Here is a 27,627-nt window from a genome sequence, read left to right on the forward strand (position 1 = left end):
GGGGACCCTATCATACTTACCGGTGTCCCTGGGTCCTCCTGCGTCCTCTCTAGCCGGCTTCTTCCTATGGAAAGAAAATGGCGGGCGCATGCGCAGTGCGCCCGCTCTCTGCTGCCATCTGCCGGCTGGCAGGAGAGAGGAGTTGGGGCTAAAATTAGGGTTAGGGTTAGGGCTAGGGTTAGGGCTAGGGTTAGGGTTGGGGCTAAATTTAGGGTTAGGGTTGGGGCTAAATTTAGGGTTAGGGCTGGGGCTAAATTTAGGGTTAGGGCAAGGGTTAGGGTTGGGGCTAAAGTTAGGGCTAGAGTTAGAGTTGGGGCTAACGTTAGGACTAGGGTTGCGGCTAAAGTTAGGGTTAGAGTTGGGATTAGGGTTTGGATTAGGGTTGGCATTAGGGTTACGTTTGGGATTAGGGTTAGGTTTGGGATTAGGGTTAAGGTTAGGGTTGGGATTAGGGGTGTATTGGGATTAGGGTTAGGTTTGAGGTTAGGGTTGAGATTAGGATTAGGGGTGTGTTGGATTTAGGGTTCTGATTAGGGTTATGGTTGTTTTGGGGTTAGGGTTGTGATTAGGATTATGGATCGGGTTGGCATTAGGGTTAGGCCTCTTTCACACTTCAGTCTTTTGGAGTCAGTCTGAAACCACCATTTTCGTCAAATTGCAGATCCGCCATTATTTTTGGCGGATCCGCTATTTTCCCATAGACATGCATTAGCGACGGATTGTGGCGGACGTCATCTAGACATTGATGGCCATTGTAACATTTTTTGTCTGCGCCGAAATGGCGGTTCGCGACGGATCCGTCGCGTTCGTCATTCCATAGAATGGCCGCCTATGGGCGATCCGTCGTTACCGTCATTTCGGCGGATCCGTCGCCCCAATCCCCTTTTTCAATTGCGCATGCTCCAAAAAGTAGATACTTTTCCCAAACAACCCCTAAAAAACGGATCCGTCAAAAAAATGGATCCGTTAGAACTGTTTTCTCAACAATTGTGACGGATCCGTCACTATGTCGGAGCTGACTGACGCCAAACAACTGAAGTGTGAAAGAAGCCTTAGGGGTGTGTTGGGGTTAGGGTTGGAGTTAGATTTGGGGGGTTTCCACTGTTTAGGTACATCAGGGGGTCTCTAAACGCCACAGCCAATTTTGCGCTCAAAAAGTCAAATGGTACTCCCTCCCTTCCGAGCTCTGCCGTGCACCCAGTGGTCTACCCCCACATATGGGGCATCAGCGTACTCAGGAGAAATTGGACCCCAAAAGTTGTTGTCCAATTTATCCAGTTACCCTTGTGAAAATAAAAACTTGGGGGCTAAAAAATCTTTTTGTGGAAAAAAAAATATTTTTTATTATCACGACTCTGCATTATAAACGTCTGTGAAGCATTTGGGCATTCAAAGTTCTCACCCCACATCTAGATAAGTTCCTTGGGGGCTCTAGTTTCCAAAATGGGGTCACTTGTGGGGGGTTTCTATTGTTTAGGTACATCAGGGTCTCTGCAAATGCAACATAATGTCCGCAGACCATTCTATCAAAGTCTGCATTCCAAAATGGCATTCCTTCCCTTCCGAGCTCTGCCATGCGCTCAAAAAGTGGTCCCCCCCACACATGGGGTATCAGTGTACTCAGGACAAATTGGACAACAACTTTTGGGGTCCAATTTCTCTTGTTACCCTTGAGAAAATAAAAACTTGGGGGCTAAAACATCTTTTTTGTGGAAAAAAAAAATATTTTTTATTTTCACGACTCTGCATTATAAACTTCTGTAAAGCAGTTGGGCATTCAAAGTTCTCACCACACATCTAGGTAAGTTCCTTGGGGGGTCTAGTTTCCAAAATGGGGTCACTTGGGGGTTTCTACTGTTTAGGCACATCAGGGGCTCTCCAAACGCGACATGGTGTCCGATCTCAATTCCAGCCAATTCTACATTGAAAAAGTAAAACGGCACTCCTTCTCTTCCAAGCTCTGCGGTGCGCCCAAACAGTGGTTTACTCCCACATATGGGGTATCGACGTACTCAAGAGAAATTGCACAACAACTTTTGTGGTCTAATTTCTCCTGTTACCCTTGTCAAAATAAAAATTTTGGGGAAAAAAGATCATTTCTGTTGAAAAAAGTGCGACTTTTTATTTTCACGGCTCTACGCTATAAACTTCCGTGAAGCACCTGGGGGTTTAAAGTGCTCACCACACATCTAGATAAGTTCCTTAAGGGGTCTAGTTTCCAAAATGGTGTCACTTGTGGGGGGATTCCACTGTTTAGGCACATCAGGGGCTCTCCAAACGCGACATGGCGTCCGATCTCAATTCCAGCCAATTCTACATCGAAAAAGTAGAACGGCACTCCTTCTCTTCCAAGCTCTGCGGTGCGCCCAAACAGTGGTTTACTCCCACATATGGGGTATCAACATACTCAGGAGAAATTGCACAACAATGTTTGTGGTCTAATTTCTCCTGTTACCCTTGTGAAAATAAGAATTTGTGGGCGAAAAGATCATTTTTGTGTAAACAAATGCGATTTTTTATTTTCACGGCTCTACGTTATAAACTTCTGTGAAGCACTTGGGGGCTCAAAGTGCTCACCACACATCTAGATAAGTTTCTTAAGGGGTCTAGTTTCCAAAATGGTGTCACTTGTGGGGGGTTTCCACTGTTTAGGCACATCAGGGGCTCTCCAAACGCAACATGATGTCCAATCTCAATTCCAGCCAATTCTACATTGAAAAAGTAAAACGGCACTCCTTCTCTTCCAAGCTCTGCGGTGCGCCCAAACAGTGGTTTACCCCCACATATGGGGTATCGGCGTATTCAGGAGAAATTGCACAACAACATTTATGGTTAAATTTCTATTTTTACACTTGTGAAAATAAAAAAAAATGGTTCGGAAGTAAAATGTTTGCAAAAAAAAGTTAAATGTTCATTTTTTCCTTCCACATTGTTTCAGTTCCTGTGAAGCACATAAAAAGGGTTAATAAACTTCTTGAATGTGGTTTCGAGCACCTTGAGGGGTGCAGTTTTTAGAATGGTGTCACACTTGATTATTTTCTATCATATAGACCCCTCAAAATGACTTCAAATGTGATGTGGTCCCTAAAAAAAAATGGTGTTGTAAAAATGAGAAACTGCTGGTCAACTTTTAACCCTTATAACTCCCTAACAAAAAAAAATGTTGTTTCCAAAATTGTGCTGATGTAAAGTAAACATGTGGGAAATGTTATTTATTAACTATTTTTTGTGACATATCTCTCTGATTTAAGGGCACAAAAATACAAAGTTTGAAAATTGCAAAATTTTAAATTTTTTTGCCATATTTCCATTTTTTTCATAAATAATCGCAAGTAATATCGAAGAAATGTTACCACTACCATGAAGTACAATATGTCACGAAAAAACAATCTCAGAATCAGCAGGATCCGTTGAAGCGATCCAGAGTTATAAGCTCATAAAGTGACAGTGGTCAGAATTGTAAAAATTGGCCTGGTCATTAAGTACCAAATTGGCTCTGTCACTAAGGGGTTAATAGCAGGCACAGTGTTAGCCGCAACAGCCAGCTTCCTGCAGCTGCCGGACGTTCACGTGTGTCAGCTACTAAAGGGAACGAATGTTCACTGAAAGCAGTGAATATTCATTCTCTTTAATAGAGGGGCACACTAGATTGCCCAGCAGCTGCAGTAATCAGCGGCTGTGGCTAAGGGCTCATTTTCACATGCGAGAAACTCGGATGAGTCGCACGTCAATACCCTGCACTCAGGAGCAGAGCGTGAGGCTGCGTGTATTACTACGCGGCCACATGCTCCGATCCGAGTGACGGGTGCAGTGCCGGGTATTGAGGTGCGAGACTCATCCGAGTTTCTCGCATGTGAAAATGAGCCCTAACAGTGTGCCTGTTAAGGGAATCTGTCACCCCAAAATTGGCCTATAAGCTAAGGCCACCGGCATCAGGGGCTTATCTACAGCATTCTGTAATGCTGTAGATAAGCCCCCGATGTCACCTGAAAGATAAGAAAACAGGTTAGATTATACTCACCCAGGGGCGGTCCCAGTGCAGTCCGGTCCGATAGGCATCGCAGTCCAGGTCCAGCACCTCCCGTCTTCATGCAATGATGTCCTCTTTTCTTCCTGCTGCAGCTCCAGTGCAGGCATAGTTTGTCTGCCCTGTTGAGGGCAGAGCAAAGTACTGCAGTGCGCAGGCGCCGGGAAAGGTCGGAGAGGCCCAGCGCCTGCGCACTGCAGTACTTTGCTCTGCCCTCAACAGGGCAGACAAACTACGCCTGCGCAGGAGCCGCAGCAGGAAGGTAATTAAGAGGACGTCATCATATGAAGATGGGAGGTGCTGGACCTGGACTGCGACACCCATCGGACCCGAACCGGGACCGCCCCTGGGTGAGTATAATATAACCTGTTTTTTTTTATCTTTCAGGTGACATCGGGCGCTTATCTACAGCATTACAGAATGCTGTAGATAAAGTCCTGATGCGGTGGGCTTAGCTTATAGGCCAATTTTGGGGTGACAGATTCCATTTAAAGATCAAAGAATCTTCACTGCTCTCCACGCCTATGAGAGTGGAGAACAGGGAATATTAATTTCCTTAAGTAGTGGGCACATTGCTGTACCCATCTGTGTATATTAATTTTTTTCTTCTTCATATATATGATTCATTAAAATCCAGAAACTAAGAAATTGCAATATCTATTCATTTTAATTATGAAAAATGTATTATAATACGAGTAGGATAATCGACATAATCAGTGCAATTTGTAAGAAAAAACTAAATGAACAACTAAAAAAATAAATAGTAGCCAAAAAATGATATTACATATATAGTAGTATTTATGATAGATAGAGTTAATGGTCCCATGTGTTACTTTAGATTTCATAACAAATGTTATTTTAAGTGTAATATCCAGACTTTTTTCCATCCTGTGCCCTCTTTCCTTCTACAGGAGCCATCTGACATTTACTCCACTCCCATGCATGAAAAAACAGAAAAAGAGGAAAACAAGCATAACATATTGTCAGGGATTAAAGGGAAGAAGAATGCTAAGAAAATAGAAAACTTGAAAAAGGAGCTAGAGATAGTAAGTGATGGAGAATTAATACGGATATAGAGTAAAATACAGATATTAGAAGGTTTGGTAATGACCATATCTACTTTTTTTTAGACTGAACACAAGCTGAGCATCGATGAACTACAAAGGAAATACTCAGTAGATATCAAACAGGTCAGTTTTAAAGGAGGTTTCTTCATTTTGAAAACCAATTTCCAAAAACTGCTTTGAGGTTATTCGAGTTAGAAGAAAGGGCTCCATCATCCTAGACCCTTAACTAGTAATTAGAGTTAATGGAGTAAATCCAAAGCCTGCCCTTCACTCAGGAGGATCTGGCATATCCCTTTTCTACATGGAACGTCTAGTTGAAGCTAAGAAAGTAGATACAAAGCACGTTCTCTCTGGAAGATCTGGCATATCCATTTATTACATGGACAGCCAATTCATTTAATTGGAAGCTGTGTAATACTTCATTTCACCTGTGGTGGCGCTGCAGATGAATTGGAAATGTGCTGCCTTGTTCTGCCACAGATCAGAGGGGGATTCCAGGAGATTGTCCAAAGGGGACATACCGTCTAACACCACGATGAAAGCTCATTTTATGATCTCATGTATCGATCCTACTCTCACTAAAGTATAAAAGGTGTACAATAATTTATCAATTTTGGTTTTTTTTTCAAGGGTTTGAGCACAGCAGCTGCTCAGGAAACTTTTGCCCGAGATGGACCTAACAAGCTCTCACCTCCAAATGGAACCCCTGAAATGCTTCAGTTTTTGATGCTAATGAGCGGAGAAATTGCCATTGTCTTCTGGATTGCGTCTGGATTGTGCTTTCTGGCATATGGCCTTCAAGCTGCCCAAAACCCTAGATGCAATGTAAGAAAAGTAGTAGATTTTTATTTAGATCTTAGGTTGAGTATTCTGAATCCTGTGATTCTATCCTGTATGTATTTTTTTACTTATAATTTTTCCATGTCTTTAGCTCTGGTTGGCGATCATCCTGATCGCAGTGGTTGCGTTGATGGCCCTCTTTGCATATTACCAAGAAGCTAAAAGTACCAACATTATGGCTGGCTTTAAGATCATGGTGCCTCAGGTAAGAAGTGTTACTGTGAATTTGCTGATTTCTAGTTGATGAGATTTGTTTCTAATACATTTCTTTCTTGATTTAGCAAGCTTTGGTTCTTCGAGATGGGAAACATATCGAGATGACAGCGGAGAACCTTGTTCCCGGGGACATCGTCTTTATTAAAGGAGGTGATAAAATCCCAGCAGATATATGTATACTTGAGAGTCATGGTTGCAAGGTGAGATAAGAAGCTTAGACAATTTTGCATTCAATATAAATCATGCTAAGGAGTTTAATGAAACCTTTGAAGCCATTAAGTCATGAGAATGAACTGTAACTTTTGATGTGTAGGTTGACAACTCATCCCTCACCGGTGAATCAGAAGCACAACCTCTTAGCATGGAGTGTACCGATGATAACCCTCTGGAGACTAGAAATTTGGGCTTCTTTTCTACAACCTGCTTGGAAGGTGAGCTGAAAATCATGATTTGAGGGTTCTCTAGTTCATAACCTTTACTACAAGTACAAAGTAGACGCACATAAGATGATATGCATTTAGTTAAGGTCACTAAATCTGGTCTAATATTTCATGCTTAATTTACAGGGACAGCGTCTGGTATAGTAATTAACACTGGTGACCGTACAGTCATTGGGCGTATTGCATCACTGGCCTCACAAGTCGGGAACCAGAAGACACCCATTGCCTTGGAGATCAAGCACTTTGTGCACTTGATCAGTGGTCTTGCAGTGGGCGTTGGCATAGTTTTTTTAATCATTTCCATCGCCATGGGATATAGTGCCCTCAATGCTGTAATATTCTGCACTGGCATCGTGGTCGCCTATGTGCCTGAAGGACTACTAGCAACTGTAACGGTGAGAAGTACATGTTAATCAACCCATTATGATCTTATGTTTGATGAGCGCTCCTTTTGAAACTTTATAGCCTTTGTAATTAAATGTGTACCATACAGGTTTGCCTGTCCTTGACTGCAAAAAGTATGGCAAAAAAGAATTGCCTTGTCAAGAACCTGAAAGCTGTGGAGACTCTTGGGTCTACCTCAGTCATTTGCTCTGATAAGACAGGGACCCTCGCCCAGAACCGGTGGTTTGACAATCTCATCCACAATGCAGATACCAGTGAAGAACAGACCGGTAAGAGCTTATTAATCTCTTGACATTACAAGGTACAAGGTAGATAATGGGATTCCTCACAGCGCATCAAATCTTTTGGGGGAAAACAAAGGTAACCGTTGATAATTGTTTTTCTGTTCAGGTGAAATGTTTGATTACAGCTCCGTGACTTGACAAGCACTGACTCGAAATGCCACCCTGCGTAACCAAGCTGAATTCTGTGCGGATCAAGAAAGAGTCAAAATCAACAAGGTACACATTCATTTATATACGTCCTACCTATATCCAAGAACTGTGGTGCTGTCTAACAAAGACAGCCTGTCCATATGTTGTACTAGGGTATATGGTCAGTATGGACCCTTCTTTATAAGAGGGTCTTCTGTTCGGAAGGACCTGACCGCTTCACGTATTACATCAGCTGATCCCAGTTGGTATTGAGCTTTCTTCATTAAACATATCCTTGAGGGGCATTTTGGCATATCCCAACATAAAGTTAAAATCTTATCTGCTTTTTATTGTATGCAGAGGTCAGTCAATGGAGACGCCCGAGAACCAGATTTATTGAAATTTACAGAGAGCATTCTTGGAAAAGTCATGGATATTAGGGCACGAAATGAGAAAGTTTTGGAAATCCCATTCAATTCCAGCAACAAGTACCAGGTAATTCATGAACCAGGTTGTACCTCAATGCCGAAACTATGGGGTTAAAAACTATTGGCAATTGACTTCATTTTCTTACTTTTTATGTCTCTATTCATATCCCAAAGGATCATTTTGAGAAGGGTTACTTGTTATTGATGAAAGGGGCCTCAGAACGAATCTTGGATAGATGTAATATCATTATGATTGGAGGACAAGTATTGCCATTGAACGATGAAATGGAGAATTTTCAAGAAACCTATATTGAGCTGGGGAGTATGGGAAAGAGAGTTCTTGGTAGGTATATGCAACTTCTCACTGACATGCTGGGGATTTCTACACAACCTAGATTGAGACTTGGAATCTTCATGATATTTTCAAGATTCTAAATATGCTCTGTTTCTTCTACAGGGTTTTGTCAACTAATGCTTCCTGCCTCCATGTATGGCCCTGGTTACCCATTTGATGCTGAAAACGGAAATTACCCTCTAGATAAATTATGCTTTATTGGACTCAATTCCATGATAGTGTAAGGGGGTGACAGAGGCCATCATATGCCTCCCCCTTGTTGAACAGTGTTCACAGTAAAGACATGCGGTTTCATGGAATGTAGTAATGTTCATGTATTCATTTATTGCTATTGTAATGTATATGTACATAGTCATTGTTGTTTGATGTTATTATATTGTGATGTATTTTACATTTACTTATATGTTAAGGGAAAGATATAGAAGATAGAATAGGATAATTTAGGGATAAAATAGTAGGGAACACTAGAGATAGGGAATGAGAGTGTCAGCACCAGCATAATGAGCATAAGGGGTTTCCCAGACTGGGAGGAGTTAGAGATAGAAGTAGTGCAGAGCAGTGGGATATAGTGATTGGACTTCCTGGTTAGTGGAGAGTTGTGATGCAGCAGTGAAAGAGCAGACAGATAGCCATGGGGATTAAGTTGCTGAAGCAAGAAGGGACCCCAGGCTGAGTAGCGTGCAAGTCATCACTATCTTAAACGGTTACTATTCCAAGGAGGATTCAGGACCTATGGTCGGGACTAGGCAGAGCTGAGCGTGCCTTTTACCTTTTCCTACTGAAACTGGACAAGAGGAATGGGAGGAAGTTGATGGACCTAAGAGCATGGACACCACAGAAGGGAAAGAGGTATCTGTGGGAGCGACAGATAGCTGGGATAGGCAGAGATTGCCAGACAGGAAGAGATTGCCTGACAGGACTGAAGTTGTCAGATGGAAGGGAAAGCTCCAGAAATGCCTTTGTGTGAGCTGTACTGCGACTGTAACAAATACCCTGCTGTCGAGTAAAGTTAAACTGTTAAGTAAGGACATGGAGTCTGGAGTCATTTGTGTGAACCTGGAAATGGAAGCTTAGAATATGGAGCCAGAAGGAATCCCAGTGTTTACTTTAAGTGCTCTGCTATGCACATTTTATATACAACAGATAGGACATTATGTTTCCTTTGTGGTGCGCCAGTGTGTGGAAACACTACAGCTTGTTTCCACGACTACCACCCTGGCCGCCTTACAATTGACCCACCTCGTGCTACTGTTCCCGATGCAGTCATGAAATGTCGTAGTTCTGGCAATAAGGTTAGTATCTCTGAACCTTAATCAAGGTGATATCTAGAGTTAGTAATCAATAAATATATCTAATCTGTGTTGTTTATGGCAGGTTATTATGGTAACTGGAGATCATCCAATCACAGCCAAAGCAATTGCAAAAAGTTTTGGGATTATCTCAAGTTCTACCGAGACAGTAGAGGATATTTCCAAAAGACTCGGAATCTCTATTGAAATAGTTAATCCTAGGTCAGTACATTATAGATTTGTCAACTTTCCAAGCCAGCTGACAAGCATCTGGGAGGGATTGTTTAACATTGAAAAACAACCCACATACAAGTGTGGGGTTTTTTTTGCAAATCATCTTTGTAATCTTGTTCAACCTCTTTTCTTAGCATATTGACTGGTTTATTTTAATTACAGACATGCCTGCATCATTGTGGTGATTGGAGGTGAACTCAATGACATCTTAAGAAGATATCACACAGAAATGGTGTTTGGCTGGACCTCACCCCAACAATAACATCTCATTGTCAAAGGTTGTCAGAGATTGGTAAGTTACATCACAGTTTTTTTTAAAGATAAAAAAAATTGATGCTTAAGAATGTGTGTAACCAGAACTTATTATATTCAGGGTAACATTGACTGGGGTTGGTGTTAATGACTCCCCTGCATTGAAGAAAGCAGATATTGGTGTTGCGATGGGAATTGCTGGTTCTGATGCTGCTAAACATGCCGCCGACTAGGGTTGAGCGACTTTGACTTTTTTAGGGTCGAGTCATGTTTCGCGAAACCCGACTTTTTGAAAAGTCGAGTCGGGCGAAATCGGCCGATTACTGCGAAGAGTCGAGGATCGTCCGGAACACGAAACCCTATGCACGTCAATGGGGATTGATTTTTTTTTTTTTCCTCTCTCTCTCTCTCTCTCTCCTCCGTCCCAGCACAGAAAATCTCGTGTTACACATTGCAAATCCCTACTGCGCACAAGCGATAAAATGATGATAGCCGTGCACGCCCCTAACCCCTATGTCATCACTCTGCCCACACTCCTTCATTGGCTGAAAAAATGGAGCTAAACGCGTCATACGAAACGCAACTTTGGCGCCAAGATCGCGTACCGCATGGCCGACCCCACACAGGGATCGGGTCGGGTTTCATGAGACGCCGACTTTGCCAAAAGTCGGCGACTTATGAAAATGAACGATCCGTTTCGCTCAACCCTACCGCCGACATGATTCTTCTGGATGATAACTTTGCTTCTATTGTGACCGGAGTGGAAGAAGGTGAGATGGTCACTTTGGGAATGTAAACTTGTCAATCGCTTGAGTAGCTCTAGAAAGATCCTTTATTTTTGCGATTTGTGCCTTAAATGTACTTCTTGGTTTAAAACCAATTTATTAAGCTATATTCATCATCATGTTGAACCAGAGCATAGGGGAGAATGTAAAACAAAAGGGATTGGGAAGTGGTACATTTCAAAAATTTGCTTCCCATATTGATCCAAAAAAGGTAAAAAAGTAGATATAAAGCTTAAGCTAATATGCTCTAAGGAGGAATCCTCTGCTCCATTATCCAAAACAGTCTTGAACAAATCTTGCAGAGGAGAGAGCTCCTGTTGCCTTACAGCAAGATCATACGTTTCTGAGAAGAAGGAGTAGAAATTGATCTTCTAAATCACTGATTTCCCCCCCCGATACATTTTTCAAACTTTTTCTAACTCCTGTTATTTTCCCAATCACTCAAGAATGTGATTTTCCTGCAGGAAGCTTGGTATTTGAAAACCTGTAAAAGTCCATTTCATACACAGTGACCAAGAGCATTATGGAGATGATTACTTTTATGGTCTGCATGATCATCAGTTGCCCCTTGGGACCATAACCATCCTCTTCATAGAATTGGGAACCAACTGTCACTGTTCCTAGAGTGGATCCACTGGATTGCAGGGCCGACCGATCCCGGGCGAGCAGACCAGATGAAACCACCCCCTATACAGGGAGCGTTAGGAGCAGGCCCGGGGGGGGAAGGTATACCGCAATAGCTAGTACCAGGGACCGGCTCGTAGAAGACAGAGAAACCAAGATGGCACAGACTGCACTCTGGGAAATACACAGGAGTCCAGAGTGAAGTAGAGCACACACCGGGTAGTGTGAAGGAGACCAGGGCAGAGCGCGCATCAGGTAGTGTGCGAGAGACCAGGGCAGAGCAGAGTATGAACTCTAAGAAGAGCGCAGAGGAGCGGCGGCAGGACAGCAGGACAGGTAACACCAACATTGCAAGTTGACTTTGTGGAACATATGTGTGTTTATCTCACATTTATACATTTGACGTACAAGTCTCTGTGGAGGTGACCTCATTGGAAAGAAACATTTGTAAATAGCAAGGCGTCATCTTTTTGACCTAAGGATAAATAACTTACTCAAAGTTTGGCACTTTTCCTAACGACCTCAATTTTATTTGACTCCTTCAGATCCCTTCCATAGCTTTAGCGTATGAGAAAGCTGAAAATGATATGCACAGAAAGCCACATAACCCATGCAAAGACCGACTGGTGAACATGCAGCTCCTGTCATATTCCTACTTGCACATAAAAAATCTTACCTATTTTTACCTATTTTCTAGGCTGATTTCACACTTGCGTTTTGATCTGCAGCGTTTTAGCGCTAAAAAACGCATGCGTTTTTTTTCTATTCTTAAAATTAAAAACGCATGCGTTTTTTAGCATGCGTTTTGACGCGTTTTCGGCAACGCATGCGTTTTTTGACGCGTGCGTTTAGTTGCAGAAATGCAACCTGTAGTAATTTCTAGCGGCTTTTTTTGCCGCAAAAAACGCATGCGTTTATTCGCGGCAAAAAATGTATTGCTGTCTATGTAAACGCATGCGTTTTTAAGCACATGCGTTTGCATGCGTTTCTATAGAAAAACACAAGAAAACCCCCCAAAAAACAAGAAAACCCTAACCCTAACCCTAACCCTTGGGTTACTAGGGATCCTAACCCTAACCCTAACCCTAAGGTTAGGATCCTTAGTAACCCTAGGGATCCTAACCCTAACCCTAACCCTAGGGATCCTAACCCTAACCCTTAGGGTTAGGGTTAGGGTCCCTAGGGTAACGGTTAGGGTTAGGGTTAGGATCCCTAGTAACCCTAGGAATCCTAACCCTAACCCTAGGGATCCTAACCCTAACCCTTAGGGTTAAGGTTAGGATCCGTATGGTTATGGTTAGGGTTAGGGGTAGGGTTAGGATCCCAATGGTTATGATTAGGGTTAGGGGTAGGGTTAGGATCCCTAGGGTAACGGTTAGGGTTAGGATCCCTAGTAACCCTAGGAATCCTAACCCTAACCATCCTAACCCTAACCCTTAGGGTTAGGATCCTAACCCTTAGGGTTAGGGTTAGGATCCCTAGGGTTATGGTTAGGGTTAGGGGTAGGGTTAGGATCCCAAGGGTTATTGTTAGGGTTAGGGGTAGGGTTAGGGTAAGGGATAGGATCACAAGGGTTATGGTTAGGGTTAGGGTTAGGGGTAGGGTTAGGGTTAGGGGTAGGGTTTGGATCCCTAGGGTTATGGTTAGGGGTAGGGTTAGGGTTTGGATCCCTTTATCACTTTGATGGTGGGGGGTGGCTTATCAGTGACCTGGTGACCAGGACATTCTTCTAATAAAAAGCTATCCCTAACCCTAGGGATCCTAACCCTAACCAATTCTATTAATAGTGGGTTTTCTAGTTGATTTTGATGATTGGCAGCTGTCACACACTTCTCAGCATGCGTTTCAAAAATGCAAACGCAGAAAAAAAGCATGTAAACGCGTCAAAACGCCGCGTTTTTTTTTCTGCATGCAAAAACGCATGCGTCTAAAAAACGCAGCGTTTGCATGCGCGTACATGCGTTTTTTCACTACCTGCGGTTTTTTTAAAACGCTGCAGATCAAAACGCAAGTGTGAAACCAGCCTAAAAAAAATTGATTTTTTATTATCTTAAATGGTTGCACAGCAAAAAAAAGACCCATACCAGGAAGTTTACTCATTTGGATATTATGTGCCCCACAGCTGGAATAGAAGCATTTAATGGGTCTGTGAACTATTTCACTTTGTTGGCTCAACAAGGTTTCCTACCAGCTAGAGTAATTGGTTTTGTCTTCCCAGTCGACTGGGAGTCCAAGAATGAGCTGGAGGACAGTCATGGCCAGGAATGGGTATATCAAGTGACCTATTATGGTTAAACTATATACTTGTGGAAAACTGAAGTGTGGTAGAAATAGTTACTTGCTTTACGAAAGCTATAATTTGTCGATGGCTCTCAAATTGCTCCTATTTAGTAAGGCTGTCATTGGGGTCATCCTGATGGATTATGTGCCTTTGGTAATCTGTCAGGAGTCACAATTAAGCTACCTTTATATCCTCAGGGCAATAATTTGAACTTTTACCCTGCATGCAAGACACTAATACAAGGTATCTGGACCTTTATTAAAGTGGATTTCCACCAAAATTCTACAATTGCCTGTATGGCAGTAAATTAGGTGTTGGAAAGCTAGCCAAAGGTTGGTCAGTAACTCCAGTGATATTACCATTTTTCACACAAAAAAAAGAAATGTGATTATCTCTTGAGACAAATACAACATAATGCCCACATTTTGCCTAAATGTCTAACTTTATTTTCTAATATATGTCCAATTATCAATTTTGTGAAGAAACCCCATTTAAGGTTTGCCACAGTATTTGCCTTTTCCTATTCTTTACCGTTTCAGCAAGAGACACAATCTGCCCCTTTTTATTAGAAATATTTGTTTTATTCTCCATCTCCAAACTCTTTGGTTCAATTCATCGGCACTTGATGTTGCACAGTCACGTAAACTAGACCTTGCTAATTTAAAGGGTGCCATTTTTAAACCATTACTTATTGATTTGCGCCCAGTACAGGTTATAATATCTGGCTTCAGAACATTACATTAGTAATCTTGAAAACATTATTGTCTTACAAAAACTAACCTGTACGATCTCATCTCTGTTTTGTTGACCTACGTCCAGCGTCTCAACCAGGAGTGGTTCTGCTACTCTGCTTTCTGTATCGGCATTGTGATCTGCCAGATGATGAACGCAATAATCCAAAAATCAAGAAGGAACACCCTGCTTACTCCTAGGTTCTTCAAGTGAGTGACAGATTAGGGTTGTGTACAGTGCGTGAATTTTTACACTACAATGCCAAGTTACGTCCATTTATAAATATGTTTAAACAGATACTTCATCCTGGGATTGAATATTATCTATATGTTTCTCATGTACAGTCACCCTACCTGGTGCCCTCCATTTGCCTAATCATCCTGCTTTCAAGATAGCTGCCTCAGTGGCATGGGGAGTGCAGTGCTAAGTCTAAACCAGTGGTGGCCATAGATAGACGAAGATTCCTGTGCAAAAACAATACACAGACCCCTTATGTGTTAGTAACTGAAGCTGCCTGCTGCTTTGCAGGTGTAAGTGGGTCCCTTTATGTCTTAGGCCCCTGTGCAGCTGAACAAGTTTCCAAACAGTCTGTCAGCCCCTGATCTAAACCACTCCATTTCTGCCTCTCCTATGCTCTAGGATAGGAAAGGCAGTAGAGGCACAGTCTAGACTTGGCACTGCATTCCCCATGCATTTCCCCCTTTTGGAAGTGCATTGAACAGCAAGGATTGCTGCTGAGGGGAAAAAGAAAAAAAAAATCTCTTTAAATCTTCAGCTTAGTGCGTGTAAATGAGCTGAGTGTGACCTGAGCGTAAGTGTGAACGGCAGTAAGTGTGACTTGTGATTCAGTGACTTTGGATTCAGGGAGTTTCCAAGGGAGGAATTACTGAATTGCTGTCTGTATTTTATTAATACTTTGTATTTATTTTTATTTAACATTTCTGTATGGTGCAATCCCTATTAGGAAATGTGCTCCACTATTGTTAATGCCATCCAATGCACATCTTGCCACATGTATGTGCAGCGCCCCAGAGTCCTGGTCGTTGCAGTACTGTGGCTCCGCCGCTAAGGGGGGCTATGGTACGTCTGATGGCACTGAAGGAGTTCATCTGACCAGGTATCACATACACCAATACATTTCACAGTCGGGCCTCCAGGGGGAGCTAAGGGTGCTATTTATTAGGCCACTCCTCACCACTGTGGGTAAACTGGGGGTCAGGCAGGAATTTAGTTCAGAAAGCTGACTGGTTTGGACCAGACAACACCTGGTGGCAGAGGGTGTTGTGGGGGAAGATTCGGTAGGGTCCCTGTCAGGTTTGGGACCCTGACAGAGGCCTGGCTACAAGAAGGAACGTCACGGGACCGTGCCTGCTCAGCATAGCGGCGGTGCCCTAAGAAAGGAACAGAAGCGAGATATATTGTGCTGAGTGAGAAACGAGATCAAAGCAAGAAGGAGAATACCAGTAGGAGTCGTGCTGTAAGACCGAGGCAACATCCTACTGAGGCGCACAACCGGCGGCCGGAACGCTGAGGAAGTATTACTATATTCAGCTTCAGGCAATACTTCAAACCAACGGCAGGACAGTCAGTCACAGGCGGGCTGTCTCACCTAAATCACCTATGCAGTCTTGGGGGGCAACTTGTGGAGAGGGGCGACTCTAGGGTCCCGGAAGAGCTCCGAGCCTACCCGTCATACGGGTGCCGTCCTAACCGTAACATCAGGGAGGGACGGAAGATTAGCAGAACATCATCTATTCGAGTTGTGAGGGAACTTAAGAAACAGACACAACAGTTGTGGGGACTTTCCGTAAGCACAGCAGGGGAGGACCACAACACGTAGCGCTAGCAGGTAGGCACAGATTTCCACCTGCAAGGAGAACTCTGGAGGTGCTATTGGACCGGCCGGACTTGCGCAGCCTGGTGGACCGTATTCCGGACTGAGGACCCAGAGACCTTCAGTAAAGAGGTAAAGAGCCTGCAACCTGGTGTCCTCATTATTTACTGCACCGCACCACCACCACCATCCGCAACTATCATTCACTGTACGCCCCTCAGCAGGGTCACGGACTGGGCCTAGCCACCGTGACAACCCCAGAGCAGAGACTCATAGGCCCGGTATCGGGTACCCCTCGGCCCTGCGGCAGTGGGGGCGCTACAACTTGGCGTCACGAACAGGATCTACTTAAGCCTGAAGAATCAGGTCATGTGTGCCTTGGAACTGTGATTTATTGTGCTTGGACTGTACTTTATTGCAAGGACTGTGCTGCCCCATTTACCGCCAAAATCCGCCGCCATTACAGCGCTGATTGGAGCGCAGGAGAAGAAGAGGGGCGTGGAGTGGGCGTAGACAAGCTGGAGAGCGCGAACGACAATGGCCGCCCAGTCTAAATATTTCTGCACCGTGAGGACGTGTCCGTCAGCAGCAGAGATCCGCCTCCTGATTCTCAACGGTGGGCGTAAACAGAGAAAGCGAAACCGCCCACGAAGGAGAGAGTGGGAAAAGAACCAGGAAGCGACTCACGTGGAGGACGCCATGGCCAGCAGCTCGGAACCCGAATGTGGGGTGGAAGCAGGAGTCTCCCCCAACTACCCGGACGAGTACCGCAGCCACTACTCCACAGACAACGCTGATCTTTTGCAGGCTGAGATGGGAGACCTGATTCACCAGCTCCTTCAGCTGAACACGGGGGCCCAGGCTCCGCACCAGGTAGCGCCGGAAGGAAGTCCTCTGACATCGGATCCTGTACCGCTGCCGGAGTGGTTGCTGAAGCCCTCGCCGACACCGTTAGCGGAACCCGCCGCGGAGGAGAAACCTGCATCAGCTGGTGAGTCCGTCGACCCTGTCCCGCTGGCGGAAGACTTGTTAATAGGCCCCGTTGCGGCACCCCCTCTCCCTGGGACCCATAGACTCCAACGCCTGTTACCATGGGAGGAGGCCACGGGCATGGAACACCGCCTGAAGGCCCCGATCGCGCCAACCACCTTGTTGTGTGAGACCCATGCGGAACGCACGGTCTGCCGCTGGGTGAACCCAGGATCCAACCTCATGGGGTTCCCCGGGGTGAAGACACGGGAAGGGGAGATGGTGCAGGCTCTGAGCTGGGAAGAATACCAGGCCCAGCTGGAACAGCAGTGGAAGGAGAGAGAAAAGGAGTACCAGGCCGGGCTGGAGGCCTACCATCAGAAAGACCTGGCGGTCAAGGACCGGGCCCGCAAGGACCCCACCGCTCACCAGGCCCCGCGCAGGCAGGGCATCATCACCACCTTCAAGCTCCGCGGAGGCTGGGGCTTCATTAAAGAGCCGGGCCTGTATGCTGAGGTGTTTGTAAACCGAAGGGATGTCGAGTCGCACCTCAGAGAGGGCCACCCAGACCGGGATCTCTACCCGGGGGATGAAGTCTCGTACACCAGGCACTTTGGGGAAAAAGGGTGGTTTGCCCTGAATGTCCGCAAGAGGCAGAACCCTGTGATATCCCTGGTTAAGGTGCCAGTGAAGCTAACCCCTGTAGCAAAGGAGTCCCCTTGTGGTCAGCCCATGGTCATTGCCAGGATCACCGAGGACACCCCCACGTGCAGTATGGTCAAGACCACGACAAGCAGCATTGTCACCTCCACCACCCTCGTCGCCAAGGAGGCACCTCTACCGGTGGGTGATGCCCGTGCTGCTCCAGAGCTGAAGACTGTGGGTACACAGACCCCCAGATGGGACAACAGACCCCCTTATGCAGTACCGGGCGGCTCGCAATACCCAAGGGGGTTGCCTCCGCCGGTGCTGCCTCCTGAGTGGTTTGAGTAAGCAAGAATGCTTTAATGATTGTAAATAGTTCATTGTTTTTCCGCTATGCTGCTAAAACCCGTAGGGGTTAGTGGTGAGTCCTCTTAGGAGCCATATAGAGATGGCTCAGTGATCTCAAACTGAAAGAAAAACATGTTCTATACTGTGTATAGTAGGGGAAGGACAGAAGGCTCGGGCTGAAAGGAGCGGTCCTGTGATAGAAAGGAGAGGCAGTAGGTCTGGAGCCGTTAGGACAGGCGGTCCTGCAGATGTAAAGTAGGAGAATGTAGCACAGTTGCTCAAGCCTTATAATGTGTTATAAGAAGGTCTTTAGTGGATTTAGAGTGTACATCCTTAAAGGCAATGTTGAATTAATGTTCAAAAATTTGCACTTAGTAGAATACCCGGTTGGGTAAGAAAAGTTATTTAAAAGTATTTAACCATGTTTGTAACGTTTAAGTGTCCTCACCTCCCATAAAGGGAAGCTCTGTTCAAGTATGCTTATTGTTATTGCACTCACAAAAATTGTATGTCTTTTTGCTGACATGTATTGTTGTTTTCTTCCCAGTCCCGGAGTACTGGATTCAACCGGGGGGGAGTGCAGCGCCCCAGAGTCCTGGTCGTTGCAGTACTGTGGCTCCGCCGCTAAGGGGGGCTATGGTACGTCTGATGGCACTGAAGGAGTTCATCTGACCAGGTATCACATACACCAATACATTTCACAGTCGGGCCTCCAGGGGGAGCTAAGGGTGCTATTTATTAGGCCACTCCTCACCACTGTGGGTAAACTGGGGGTCAGGCAGGAAGTTAGTTCAGAAAGCTGACTGGGTTGGACCAGACAACACCTGGTGGCAGAGGGTGTTGTGGGGGAAGATTTGGTAGGGTCCCTGTCAGGTTTGGGTCCCTGACAGAGGCCTGGCTACAAGAAGGAATGTCACGGGACCGTGCCTGCTCAGCATAGCGGCGGTGCCCTAAGAAAGGAACAGAAGCGAGATATATTGTGCTGAGTGAGAAACGAGATCAAAGCAAGAAGGAGAATACCAGTAGGAGTCGTGCTGTAAGACCGAGGCAACATCCTACTGAGGCGCACAACCGGCGGCCGGAACGCCGAGGAAGTATTACTATATTCAGCTTCAGGCAATACTTCAAACCAACGGCAGGACAGTCAGTCACAGGCGGGCTGTCTCACCTAAATCACCTATGCAGTCTTGGGGGGCAACTTGTGGAGAGGGGCGACTCTAGGGTCCCGGAAGAGCTCCGAGCCTACCCGTCATACGGGTGCCGTCCTAACCGTAACATCAGGGAGGGACGGAAGATTAGCAGAACATCATCTAATCGAGTTGTGAGGGAACTTAAGAAACAGACACAACAGTTGTGGGGACTTTCCGTAAGCAAAGCAGGGGAGGACCACAACACGTAGCGCTAGCAGGTAGGCACAGATTTCCACCTGCAAGGAGAACTCTGGAGGTGCTATTGGACCAGCCGGACTTGCGCAGCCTGGTGAACCGTATTCCGGACTGAGGACCCAGAGACCTTCAGTAAAGAGGTAAAGAGACTGCAACCTGGTGTCCTCGTTATTTACTGCACCGCACCACCACCACCATCCGCAACTATCATTCACTGTACGCCCCTCAGCAGGGTCACGGACCGGGCCTAGCCACCGTGACAACCCCAGAGCAGAGACTCATAGGCCCGGTACCGGGTACCCCTCGGCCCTGCGGCAGTGGGGGCGCTACATATGCAGTCCTTGATCAGCCGGTCGAGGGTGCATACTGCTGTGCGAGATGTGAGCACGTTGTGCATTTGGAAGCCCAGATTCTGGATCTAAATGTGCAGCTGGCAACACTGAGATCCATAGACAATATGGAAAGGAGTCTTCTGTTCACTGAGCAGATGCTCAATGGGATAGATGAGGGGGGATGGTAGGATGGAGCTGCAGGACAGTGGAGCAGCAAGCTGGGTGACAGTTAGAAGGCCGGGTAGAGGGAAGAGTGCCAGGGAGGTTAGTCCTGATCTGGCACACCCCAATAAGTTTGCTAAGTTGGCAGATGAGAGGGTGCCAGTACAGGGGTAGCACTGCTGCAGCCAGGCATGTCATCTGAAAGCCAGAGGAGTGACTGCTACAGTAAGGAGGTAAACAGGAGAGCAGGGCAGGCCAGACAGGTGCTGGTAGTGGGGGACTCAATTATTAGGGGAACAGATAGGGCAATCTGTCACAAAGACAGGGATCGTCGAACGGTGTGCTGCCTACCTGGTGCTCGAGTCCGACACATCGCTGATTGGGTGGACAGATTACTGGGAGGGGCTGGTGAGGACCCAGCGGTCATGGTGCACATTGACACAAATGACAAAGTTAGAGGTAGGTGGAAGGTCCTTAAAGATGATTTCAGGGAAATAGGCTGCAAGCAAGGACCTCCAAGGTGGTATTTTCCGAAATACTGCCTGTACCACGTGCCACCCCAGAGAGGCAACGGGAGATTAGGGAGGTTAATAAGTGGCTGAAGAATTGGTGTAGGAAGGAGGGGTTTGGGTTCCTGCAGAATTGGGCCGACTTCTCAGTTGGCTACAGGCTCTACGACAGGGACAGGCTGCACCTCAATGGGGAAGGTGCAGCTGTGCTGTGGGAGAAAATGGTTAGAAGGTTGGAGGAGTGTTTAAACTAGGGATTTGGGGGAGAGGGTATTCATTTTATAGGAGGGGAAGATAGTGCAGATAGAGACCTGGGCACAAATAAGGAAGTTGGGGGTGGGGGTGGCATGGGGGGTGGGGTTAGATCAATTAATAATTTAAGAAAGAATAGAGGTACAGAGAGATACATAAAGTGTATGTATACTAATGCCAGAAGCCTTGCCAACAAAATGGACAAATTAGAATTAATGTTGTTGGAGCATAATTATGACATGGTGGGGATATCTAAAATGTGGCTGGATGAGAGCCATGACTGGGCTGTTAACTTGCAGGGCTATAGCCTTTTCAGAAATGACCGTACAGATAAGCGAGGGGGAGGGGTGTGTCTGTATGTAAAATCGTCCTTAAAACCCATCCAGCGTGATAATATAGGTGAATTTAATGAAAATGTAGAGTCCCTGTGGGTGGAGATAAGGGGAGGGGGAAAAATAATAAATTACTGATAGGGGTTTGTTATAAATCTCCAAAAATAATGGAAGCAACGGAGACATCCTCAAAGCAAATAGATGAAGCTGCGACTCAAGGAGAAGTCATTATTATGGGGGACTTCAACTACCCTGAAATAGATTGGGGAACAGAAACCTGCAGTTCCAGCAAAGGTAATCGGTTTTTGATAACTATGAGAGACAATTACCTTTCACAACTGGTTCAGGACCCAACAAGAAGGGGGGCACTGCTAGACCTAATATTAACCAACAGGCCAGACCGCATAGCAAATATAAGGGTTGGGGGTCACTTGGGGAATAGTGATCACAAAATAATAAGTTTTCATGTATCCTTTATTAAGATCTGTAGTAGAGGGGTGACAAGGACACTAAACTTCAGGAGGGCAAGTTTCCAACGGATGAGAGATGATCTTGGTGCAATTAACTGGGACGATATCCTGAGACATAAAAATACACAAAGAAAATGGTAGACGTTTATTAGCATCCTGGATAGGACCTGTGCACAGTATATACCGTATGGGAATAAACATGCTAGAAATAGGACGAAACCAATATGGCTAAATAGAGCTGTAAGGGGCGCAATAAGTGACAAAAAGAAAGCATTTAGAGGATTAAAGCAAGTAGGTAGTGATGAGGCATTAAATAAATACAGAAAATTAAATAAATTCTGTAAAAAGCAAATCAAGGCAGCAAAAATTGAGACAGAGAGACTGATTGCCAGAGAGAGTAAAAATAATCCCAAAATATTCTTTAACTACGTAAATAGTAAGAAACTAAAAAATGATAGTGTTGGCCCCCTTAAAAATAGTCTGGGGGAAATGGTGGATGAGGAAAAAGCCAATATGCTAAATTACTTTTGTCATCAGTATTTACACAAGAAAATTCCATGGCAGCCAATATGATCAGTGATAACAAAAATTCCCCATTAAGTGCTTAACCCAGCAGGAAGTACGGCGGCGTCTAAAAATCACTAATATTGACGAATCTCCAGGCCCGGATGGGATACACCCCCGAGTACTGCACGAACTAAGTACAGTCATTGATAGACCATTATTTTTAATCTTTAAAGACTCCATAATAACAGGGTCTGTACCACAGGACTGGCGTATAGCAAATGTGGTGCCAATATTCAAAAAGGGGACAAAAACTGAACTCGGAAATTATAGGCCAGTAAGCTTAACCTCTACTGTGGGTAAAATCCTGGAGAGTTTTCAAAGGGATGCTATACTGGAGTATCTGAAGAGGAATAAGAGGAATAACCTCATGACCCAGTATCAGCACGCGTTTACTAGGGACCATTCCTGTCAGACAAAGCTGATCAATTTCTATGAAGAGGTAAGTTCCGGACTGGACCAAGGGAACCCAGTTAACGTAGTGTATATGGACTTTTCAAAAGCTTTTATTATGGTGCCACACAAAAGGTTGATACATAAAATGAGAATAATGGGGATAGGGTAAAATATGTGTAAGTTGGTTAAGAGCTGGCTCAGGGATAGGAAACAAATGGTGGTTATTAATGGAGCACACTTGGACTGGGTCGCGGTTAGCAGTGGGGTATCACAGGGGTCAGTATTGGGCCCTCTTTTTAACATATTTATTAATGACCTTGTAGGGGGCATACAGAGTATAATTTCAATATTTGCAGATGATACTAAACTCTGCAGGGTAATCAATACAGGAGGAGGACAATTTTATATTACAGGATGATTTATGTAAACTAGAAGCTTGGGCTGATAAATGGCAAATGAGCTTTAATGGGGATAAAGGTAAGGTCATGCACATGGATAGAAGTAATAAGATTTATAACTGTATGCTTCATTCTAAAACTCTGGGCAAAACCGTCAATGAAAAAGACCTGGGAGTATGGGTGGATGACAAACTCATTCAGTGGCCAGTGTCAGGCATCTGCTACAAAGGCAAATAAAATAATGGGATGTATTAAAAGAGGCATAGATGCTCATGAGAACATAATTTTACCTCTATACAAGTCACTAGTTCGACCACACTTAGAATACTGTGCACAGTTCTGGTCTCCGGTGTATAAGAAAGACATAGCTGAACTAGAGCGGGTACAGAGAAGAGTGACCAAGGTTATTAGAGGACTGGGGGGTCTGCAATACCAAGATAGGTTATTACACTTGGGGCTGTTTAGTTTGGAAAAACGAAGGCTAAGGGGTGATCTTATTTTAATGTATAAATATATGAGGGCAAATAATGGTAAACTGACTGAACAGCGAACTAGTCAGAACTGGTGCATAACCAGTTATGCACCAGTGCAGACTAGTTCGCTGTTCAGTCAGTTTACCATTATTTGCTATGTACTATTTTTTTTCTGACTTGAACACCCCGCCCTTCACCATGCTGTGATTTTAATTACATCCAAACACAGTTGGTTCCGACCTTCCTATAAATGCAGGCTTTACCATGTTATTAGCCAGAGGTATGTGTTCACACTAGGAAGTCAGGTCAGGGACCCACCTGATCCATGATATTACCTTGACGTTGGTGGATGGGCTCACATTTTTTGGCCAAATTTTGTGCTAGACAACTCATGTGTTTTTTCATAGATTTCACAAGCCATTATGCGATTCATATTTCATGTATTACACATTCCCTTGCTTTAGTGCAGTTGAGTGCAGCCATTCATTTATTTCTAAATATATGAGCGGACAGTACAAAGACCTTTCTGATGATCTTTTTAATCATAGACCTGAGACAGGGACAAGGGGGCATCCTCTACTTCTGGAGGCAAGAAGGTTTAAGCATAATAACAGACGCGGGTTCTTTACTGTAAGAGCAGTGAGACTATGGAACTCTCTGCCGTATGATGTTGTAATGAGTGATTCATTACTAAAATTTAAGAGGGGACTGGATACCTTTCTGGAAAAGTATAATGTTACAGGGTATATACACTAGATTCCTTGATAGGGCGTTGATCCAGGGAACTAGTCTGATTGCCGTATGTGGAGTTGGGAAGGATTTTTTTTCCCCAGTGTGGAGCTTACTCTTTGCTACATGGGTTTTTTTTTTGCCTTCCTCTGGATCAACATGTTAGGGCATGTTAGGTTAGGCTATGGGTTGAACTAGATGGACTTAAAGTCTTCCTTCAACCTTAATAACTGTTACTATGTTACATTGCAGTTGGAAACTTGGAAGCAGGAGGAAAAGAATGCTACTCTGAGTGGAGGAGGCGACGAGAAGCAAGCTGAGGACACCGGACAGGATGACTATAAATGAAAAATGTATAGTTGCTTCTCAGTCCCATGGTGTAAGGTCACTGAGAAAGAAGTGTAGACTGAGAAGTCAACACAGCTAAATTAAAATGGGGAAACTTCTAAAACTAGCTTGTATCCAGAAATGGATTAAGACATTGATGACATTAATGATACAGAAGTAAGAGGGGCTACACCATAATAACAGGACAGAATAACAACCTGGTATTTCCTTACTTTACACTTCTTATTTTTTTTCTGCAGGAACAAGTACATATTCTTGGGCGTACTCTCACAAATTGCCATTGGAGTAATCGTCTGTTATACCCCTGGGTTAAATGATGGCTTACACTTTATGCCTCTTCGGTAAGAATCAGCATATAGAAAAGTGGAAGATACTATCATGGAGCAAAAATTATCCTAATCATCAACTACTGCTGCAGCCTGTTACCATAAGATGCTGCAGCAGAGTTTAGTTACTCTCAAGCTGCTTCAGGTTGTCCCTGATGCGCTGAAATTATAGAATTGGAAGCTGCCTTTCAGCTGTGATGTTGACATTAAAGTATCTGTCTAGTCAGAAGTTTAATGTGCAGCCCACCTAATTCCAGATGTGGCTAGGTCTCCTTTACATATCTCACTTTATAAATCCCTATTTTTCTGAATCTGGATTGATTATTTGATATCTGTTCCATTATTTTTCACAGAATCCAATACTGGTTTGTGGGAATCGGGATCTCATTTCTTGTCTTCGCTTATGATGAACTCCGAAGACTTATCATAAGAAAATTTCCTGGCAGTAAGTACTTGTTTTAAGAAAGATTAGTGTAATATTAATGTTGTCAGCTGCAGATACATGATGTCTCTAGAACTACACAGAACATTGACTTTAGACATCTTGATAAAGTGGTGTTGATGGCCTCATTGCAGCATGTAGGTCATGAATGACAATCTGCTCTTATGTATGACATTTACAATCGTTACCCAAGATCATCAGCCGATGCTTACTAAAAAAAATGTATGTCTCCTTATTTTGTCCATCCTTGTGAATTCTCATCACTGGATGGACACCTGGTTTTGGTCAAAATACGCTTTAAATGTGTTTTCATATCTATTCACGACGACCAGCCTTTCTTACAGAATTAGGTTGGACATGGTTTTGACTCTTGACCTCTAAATAATGGCTAGTGATTATCGATATAGATTAGATATTTTCTCGACCTCTAATTGATGACTATTCTTATAGATATAGATTGCACATGGTCACAATTTCTAAATGTTGACTAGTTCTTACCAATATAGATAGCTACATTTTGCAATATAGATTGAACTACATGGTCTCAACTTTTAATTTATGATTAGCTCTTATTGATAGAGATTGGACTTGTTCCTGAGCTCTGATTGATGACTAGTTCTTATTGATAAAGATTGGACATGGTCTCAACCTTTGAGGACAAGTTCTTATTTATATAGATTGGACATGGTCCCAACCTCTAATTGATTACTACTATCTATTAATATAGACTAAACATGACCTCTGCACCCTATTGATGACTATTCATAGATTGCACATGGTCTCAACCTCGAATTGTTGACTATTTCTTATCCATATAGATTGGACATGATCCAGACCTCTAATTGATGACTAGCTCTTATCGATATGTATTAGACATGGTCTCGACCCCTAATTTATGACTACTTCCTTTCGATATAACTCGGACATAGTCTTGGCCTCTAATTGCTAAATAGTTCTTATATAGATTGGATATGGTTTTGACCTCTGATAGATGACTATTTCTTATCGATAGAGACTGGAGATGGTCTCAACTTGTAAATGATTAAAGTTCAGTAGAAAGCAGCTAAGGACGACGTATGAGTCTGATTATTAATTTTCAACTCATTTTTTTATAGGTTGGGTGAATAGAAAGCTTTATTACTAAAGATCCATCACACTTGCCTTGAAGATTCCCAATTATCGTCCGACTTTTTTTGACCCCCTTTCCTTTTTTGTACATTTTGTATATTTGCATACAGTTATATAATGTAAATAGAAATACATTTCTAAAAAAAAAGTCCTGATATATTGTTTTCATTCAATTTTTTTTACAAAGACTATCAACATCATGCACATAGTTATAGTATCGTCGATAAAGAAATCAATTACGAATGTGATCAGAGAGCAGGAGTTAGCATTATTAACATGTAATAAAATGTGATATAAAGTTACCGTACTAACAAAGTTACAAGAGGGAATTATGTTTCTGAAGGGCAATGGGGCAGCAAAGTACTGCAGTGCGCAGGTGTCGGGAAAGGTCAAAGAGTCCCAACTCATGTGCACTGGAGTACATTGCTCTGCCCTCAACAGTGCAGAGAAGTCTGCCTGCGGAGGAGTGCGATGCCGAGGAGACTGGATGACGCAGGGACGCAAGAAGGGAGGTGCCGGACCAAGAAGAGCGACACCCCTCAGACGGGGCCGTCGCACAGGTGAGTATAATAAAAAAAAATTTCTTCTTTTACAGGTCAGGTTTGGGGGCAGAAATACAGCATTATAAAATGCTGTATATCAGCCCTGAAAGGTGGTGGCCGGTGACAGATTCCCTTTAAAATGCAATAATGGGCAATCAAAACCTCATATTCATCCTCAAATGGCAACAACAACAGCAGCTTGGCAAAAAAATAAGCCCTCACCCAGCCCCAAATCACGAAAAATGGAGAAGCTATGGATTTCGGAAAATGTTGACTTTTTGAAGAAAACTTTGTTTTTTTTTCCACCACTTTAATAAAAAATAACCTATACATGTTTGACATACAAACTCAGAATGCCCTAGAAAATCATAATGGCAGGTCAGTTTTAGCATTTAGTGAACATGGTAAAAAAAACACCTAAAAAGAAAAAGTGTAAAATTGCACTTTTTTTGCAATTTCACTGCACTTTGAATTTTTTCCCCGTTTTCCAGTACACTATTTGGTAAAAGCAATCCTGTTGTTCAAAAGTGCAACTTATACCGCAAAAACAAGCCCTGACATGGCCACAATGAAAGATAAATAAAAAAGTTTTTGCTCTGGGAAGAAGAAGAGCAAAAAAACAGATGTTAAAATGGATATACCCCTGGTCCTTAAG

At 43.9% G+C, this 27,627-nt stretch overlaps 1 pseudogene across 1 annotated transcript in view; it reads left to right on the forward strand.

Moving 5' to 3' along the window:
• LOC143767779 (potassium-transporting ATPase alpha chain 2-like) overlaps positions 1-26,564 on the forward strand; it is a 42,453-nt pseudogene extending 15,889 nt beyond the window's left edge. The window contains exons 2-17 of the transcript XR_013213770.1: positions 4,939-5,073; positions 5,158-5,217; positions 5,725-5,919; positions 6,026-6,139; positions 6,216-6,350; positions 6,464-6,581; positions 6,717-6,985; positions 7,084-7,264; positions 7,386-7,495; positions 7,769-7,903; positions 8,011-8,179; positions 8,294-8,411; positions 14,418-14,597; positions 24,774-24,875; positions 25,214-25,305; positions 26,418-26,564. The product of XR_013213770.1 is annotated as a potassium-transporting ATPase alpha chain 2-like (transcript). The remainder of the gene's footprint in view (positions 1-4,938; positions 5,074-5,157; positions 5,218-5,724; positions 5,920-6,025; positions 6,140-6,215; positions 6,351-6,463; positions 6,582-6,716; positions 6,986-7,083; positions 7,265-7,385; positions 7,496-7,768; positions 7,904-8,010; positions 8,180-8,293; positions 8,412-14,417; positions 14,598-24,773; positions 24,876-25,213; positions 25,306-26,417) is intronic.
• Positions 26,565-27,627: the final 1,063 nt, after the last annotated feature.

The sequence above is a fragment of the Ranitomeya variabilis genome, chromosome 4 (genome assembly GCF_051348905.1).
Source record: "Ranitomeya variabilis isolate aRanVar5 chromosome 4, aRanVar5.hap1, whole genome shotgun sequence".
In the NCBI taxonomy this organism is placed as follows: domain Eukaryota; kingdom Metazoa; phylum Chordata; class Amphibia; order Anura; family Dendrobatidae; genus Ranitomeya; species Ranitomeya variabilis.